General features: G+C 40.6%; 1 protein-coding gene across 1 annotated transcript in view; it reads left to right on the top strand.

Annotated features, from left to right (window-relative positions):
- The first annotated feature begins 4,056 nt into the window (after positions 1 to 4,056).
- Positions 4,057 to 6,129, top strand: part of LOC141015848 (urotensin-2 receptor) — a 49,525-nt gene continuing 47,452 nt past the window's right edge. The window contains exon 1 of the mRNA XM_073490064.1: positions 4,057 to 4,138. The gene's annotated coding sequence lies outside the window, so the exon portion shown is untranslated. The remainder of the gene's footprint in view (positions 4,139 to 6,129) is intronic.

Below are 6,129 nucleotides of genomic sequence, written 5' to 3'. Positions count from 1 at the left end.
TCTAAACACAAACACATACACACCATGAAGGAGCAATGTGACCCCTGCTGTGATAAGATCCCACAGACAACCCTTGTAAACTCTGACTACATTCCACGTAAATCCTCAGACATACACACACACCTTCCCGCAGAACAGAGTATTACATAACAGCTGATAATTTATTTTCAATAGTCTGTAAATAATGCATAGGAGAGGCTTGTTTGCTTTTCGACTGACATGTTTACATCTTGTTACACCTGCTGGACCCTGATAGGAACTCTTTGACATTAATTCAGTCATAAAAGTAAATGCATGTTGTCAGGAGGATTTGTGTCTCTCTCGTGCATCCTAAGTGTCTTTTCCAGCAGCCATTTATCATCTCAGTCCTGCTACCAATACGCATTTGCTGTAGTTTCATGGATACAACATTAGGGGTTTGGAAAACAACAACTGTGTATAGGCTCATTGAGTGGCTAAATGTATTGACTGCAACAAAGAGAGGCTCTATTGTTATAAATGGAATTCTGACCTGTGAGGTGAAAAGGTTAGAGCAGTAAATACAGGAGCATAAAAGGCCTTCCACAGAGTGTCTGTTTCTGCATAAAATCAGTCTGCCTGGAGGTCATCTCTGATTAGATAAGTGTTAAATGACAGACTGAATGGGGGATAACGCTGCAGTCAGTTCAGCCTGTTATTGTAAGCCGCCCACTGGGAAAGACCATTCATATTACCCTCCTACTGGTACAGTAATAATAAATTAAAGCATGTGTGGATGGGATTTCCTGCCAATTGGCAAACGTTTTGGTGTTGTTTTTTTTAAATAGCAGTCTAATAAAAATCACATTATGATGACAAAAACAAAGAACAACAGTTACTTTCACACCAGGAGAGTCGACTTTTACCTCCAAATACTGAGATGTGTCTGCTGCAGTTTATTTGTGGTTGATTTTAGACTAACAACAACAAAAAGAAGAAAGTGTTAGCCTCCAATTCTAACAAATGAGAACACAACACTCTGTCAGCCCCTGGAAAAAGTCCGGCTGCACCAAATATGTATACCATTGCAATGCCTTTTCAAAACATGCTGTTCAAAAGGGCCAATAGGTTGGTCTGTAGTACTGCTGGTGGCAGCATTCGACAAAAAGCTCACAGAACTACACTACTTCCTTGGGTACTGAGCAATATACCTGCAATGACATGTGTGCTGCAGATGTAGGAGAAGACTTAGGTCAAGCTGGGTTCATGCTACAGGAGTTTAGGGATCATTTGATTCTGATTCACCCCTCCCAACAATCTGAGGAGAAATATGGTCGGGGTCCTAAATGGGTACCAGTGTTCGGCACAGATGCGCTCTGTACTTTCAGAGCCGGACCACAACAACCACGTAGAGAGGCATCCTAGAGCAGCTCAGGAGAAGCTGAAAGTGCTGCCAAGCAACATTTAACACTCAAGCCCTTGAGGCTAACGTTAGCCAGCATACTACTGTTACCAGAAACTTAAAGTCTCACCTCCATTTATCGCTGAAGAATATAAAACCTGTGCTGACCGTATCTCCCAGCTCATCCAGACTCATTTAACCATATGCTTCTGTTTTTCTCTCACTGTAACACGTTACTACAGCAAGTTGTTGCACCATGCTAATCCTCATTTTGTTTACGTCTACTTCCCCATGATATCACATGAGAAGGATCACATGTGAGACCAGCTACAGTCTGTAGAGGCATGAAGCCACAGCACTGAAACCACGCACCTGCTGCTGCACAGAGCGCTGTCTGTTTCAAAATGTTTGGATGTTGAATATGTTGCATGTTCAAATTGCATCAATTTTTTGGGTCCTCAGTAGCAAACCTGCCAAGTGTGAAGTAGATCAGATGAGCAATTCTCTGGATATGCAAATTACATTCAGACAGACAGGAAGAGTAGTAGAACTGCAATGACTATTCACCAACTACTTTGATAATTCATTATTTCAGTCATTTTCAAGCAAAAATGTGAAACATTTGCTGGCTCCGGGTTCTTAAAGTGCAAGTTTGCCCAAAAACAAAAAAATACAATCATTATCTACTCACTCTCACACATTGCTAGCTGCTCCTGGCTAGCAACGTGTGCTGTGTTTTAGGACAGTTTAGCAACTGATGAATCAAATTTTGCAGGTCTAGTTCTTCCTGTTATTCCTTTCCAGACTCCTGTTTTTCTGTGTGTGTTTATGTGCATGGAGTCATTAAACCTTGGGATATGCACTAATGACAGACACTGTTAGCTTCATTAGTCATAATCATTATAATCCTTGTAATTCTAGCTCATGCTGATTTGGTTTAATGTGTGGTTACCTGGATAACACTAAGAATGTCTTAATTACACAAGTCTGAGGGTTTTGTTCAAAGTGGAAACAGGAACTTGTGTATCTGTTTAGTTTGCATGATGAACACCATGATGTACAATGTGAATGTAATGTGATGTGTGTTTGTTTGTTTTTTTTGAGTGTTGTGCATGCGTCATGCGTCATCTCCTGTGAATCCCATTTACATGTGCAACATGGATGTATTAAAGAGCACTGGACACAGCAATCAAAGACTGCGCCCCATCCAAAGGTGCTCACTGGGTGCATATGCTGCTTCCTTGCACTGGCCACTGCACCAAAATCGCTTCACAGCCAAGCTTCGTTTCATGGGTTTGATGTGGACACCATTTGAATTCAGCACAGTAATGGACTCCACCATTGATGATGCAACCCACCTCACAGAGAGGTAACTAGTCAACTAGTGTAAATACGTTTAATGGCTATAGCAAAAGTTAAAACATTTTCAGTTCACCTCAGTTAATCTCTTTGCACCGCCCTTCATAAATTTTTATGAACACACATCCACTCAATTATTTTCATATGTAATCATTTTGCCACCAAAATTGGCTTCACGCTCAGTTTTAACCCACCATAAAAAACATTTTTTAGAGTTATTCTGATGCTTATGTTTTTGTTTTTAACACCGATTCATTGTTTTATTACTTTCCCCCATTTCATTTAAAGGGCAGCGTCAACTACCAAGGGCACACCCAAAAGCATAACGCATACAATTTCATAAATGCATTGTCCCTTTGTAACCTGTATGAGCAGCGACAGAAGGCCAAAGACATTGTTTAGCTTCGTCCCCTCCTGCAGTGGATGATGTTTGATGACTGTGCATAGGTGAATTGCTGCAGCGGTAAGTGACATTGACCATCTTTAAAATAATGGATACTGGATATTCCACACTGGAACAAATGGGAATTGTTGGCTGTCTTTTTAGCTATTGATTTATCCTGCATGCGTGTCAGCAGGGTTGTTCTGTCAGTTTGTAATGTGCCTCAAGTGTGGCACATGCCCCCATTGCATGAAAATAGATGGCACAGGGGTTAGAGTCGAGAGAGAGGGACAGAGAGAGAGAGAGAGAGAGAGAGAGAGAGCAGAGCGCATTTCCTGCATACCTCTCTCTTGCCCGTTCTCTCCGTCTTCTCCCTCCCACTTCTGAGGGCTTCTGAGCGAGAGTGCCTCACCAGCAGAGCGCTCCTCTCTCTCTCTCTCTCTCTCCCTCTCTCTCTCCCCTCTCTTGCTCTGTACCTCTGGTACTCTCTCTCTTACTCTCTCTCAGTCAAAGGGGGGTATTCTCCGTAACCAGCTGTAGCTTAATGTGATCCTCACTTCTCATCACTATTTCATTGATGTTCTCTTTTTTTCCTGTTTTTTCTCTCCTGAATTAAATGACTCTGCTGCCTATGTCACAGCTGACATCCAGTGTCCGGATGCTACCAAGGTGCACAAAGGGTAGAGGGAATGGAAAGGAACTTTTAAGGCTGCAATCAGAGCGCCTTTCTCTTGAACCTAGACTCACTGGATTGGTTCATGTGTTGTTGAGACACAAGTCAACAATGGCAGGATTTCTGTTGTAGTGGATGACTCATTTAGGTTATTTTCCCCCTCGAGACTGCTGGATATAGATTTTTCTTCTTTTGTTCCACCTGCGTATTTCCCCTCTCAGATACTCTGTATAATCTGTGGGACTCTTATGGAGTGTGAAATTTCTACAGCAAGTGCAAAGTTTGGAGGAGCAAAGTGATACGAAGCATGGCTGATGTCACTGCGGTTGCGTGTTGAACTCTTTGGTCCAGGGAGGCAGACCAGGTAAGTCTCCGTGTGTTCTTATCTATTCATCTATTCTGTTGTGCTTAAGATGTAATGTTTATCATGTCTGACTTCATCTCTGCATGTATTTGAAACAGCATTTGTGGCAAAGGTAGAATACTTTCCTCAGTATTTCTGTCTGAATCTTGACAGCTTAGCAACAGACTGGATAAAGGGAGATGTCTGTGAACAAGTAAAAAGTTCTCTGTGTGCCTTCAACAGTTGCATCGACTCCGATACATTTGGCTATTTATTAAATATAAGTCCTGGGTACTGGCATCACAAAAAATTGCATTGGTTTGCCTGCTTACTCTGCTTAGAGTGTAAGACAGAGCATTTCGTCATCAGCCTGCTGAAATTCTGCTGACGCAAATCATACTCAGATTATCACCCAGTGTGTATAGCTCTCATTTCTAGTAGAATTCCACTGTAAGATTTGCTAAATTTATCAGCATTGTGCGATCAAAATGCAACATTCAGAACAGTTTGCTGTCATTTTGTTTTTTAAATGCTTTCCTTTGATTCAGACTATGTTCATACTCAGTCCAGACAGTTGCAGTTCATATACCCAAGTACTGCACTGAAGTACAATTTCAAGGTTCTTTAACTGGAGTATTTATATTATATGCTGTTTTACACTTCAACAGTGCTACATTCTGGAGGAAAATGTAGTTCTCTTTACTCCAGTATATTTATTTGATAGCTTTAGTAACCAGTTACTTTGCAGATTTGGGGTAAAAAAAAAAAAACATGATTCATCTAATAAATTATATTGTCATTATAGGTTAAGCAACAGCAGTATATATATATTTAAATATGCTAGATCCAGATTTTTATCAAGATCTGTATCAAAAAGTATGCCATCTAAATACGCCTGATTTTTTCATCAATATCCATGCATTATTCCCTGAGAAATTAATTAAAAAGTAGAAAAAAGTCACTTTATCTGGATCCGCACTAAAACTTATTGGGGTCTATTCTGGGCCAAGACCCATCCTCCATCCAAGTTTTGTTGAAATCTTTTCTTTAGTTTTTTGTAGTCCTGCTGACAAACCAACCAACAAACTCTCATTGGCGAAGACATAACCTTCCTAACAGAGGTAATTATAAACCAGTAATTCTGCAAATAAGTACCTTGATTTTGATAATATATTTTAATGCTTATACTATGTTATTTAAGGCAAAAGGTCAAGGGAAACAAGTTTCCAGGGTCGCTGCTTCAATCCCCAGTAGGATAAATCTGGGTGGGAATGTGAAAGGCACCGTTTGCCCTTCCCTCATTGCCACCACACAGGTGCCCTTGAGCAAGGCCCTTAACACCAACTGCTCCAGAGCATCTGCTGAGTAGATCAGACTGTGGTTGTACTGAGCAGCTTCCTGGTGTGAATGTGTAACTGTGTGAATGGGATCAGGGCATTCCTGAAAAAAAGAGCATTGCCCTCAGTGAACACTCTCTGAATAAACTTTAAGAAAAAGTTATATTTTGAATACAGGACTTTTACTTGAAACAGAAATTTCACACTCTAGTCTTGCTACTTTTACTTCCATAAAAAATCAGAGTACTTCTTTCACTACTGGACAGTGGTGCAATGTGCCATCGAATAACCTGAGCTCAGAATCAAAGATACAGACACTTAAAATCCTATTCCAACATCTCATTTTATGACTGATTTAGGAAAACTTGAGTAACCTTGCAAGAACATGGTGTTTGATATTACATTTATAAACATTAAGCTTAAGTGACATAAAAGCTTGAAGCTGTTTCCAGGCCTGCTTTCCAAGCGATGACTGAAATGAGGGGTTTCATTTTCCTCAATATGAGTGAGTGCCAGCAGTCAGAGGCACTTCAACTGAAAGACAAAGATTTTACAACTGACTATTAGAGATGGAGCCTGAAAAGGAGCTTTGCATGGGTCGCAAGCTCATTAAGTACTTCCATGATGACTTCTGCTTCTCTCACAAATGGAGATTATAAATCAAATCAAACAGGC

The sequence above is a fragment of the Pagrus major genome, chromosome 20, assembly GCF_040436345.1.
Source record: "Pagrus major chromosome 20, Pma_NU_1.0".
Lineage (NCBI taxonomy): Eukaryota > Metazoa > Chordata > Actinopteri > Spariformes > Sparidae > Pagrus > Pagrus major.
This window is presented reverse-complemented; position numbering and strand designations above follow the sequence as displayed.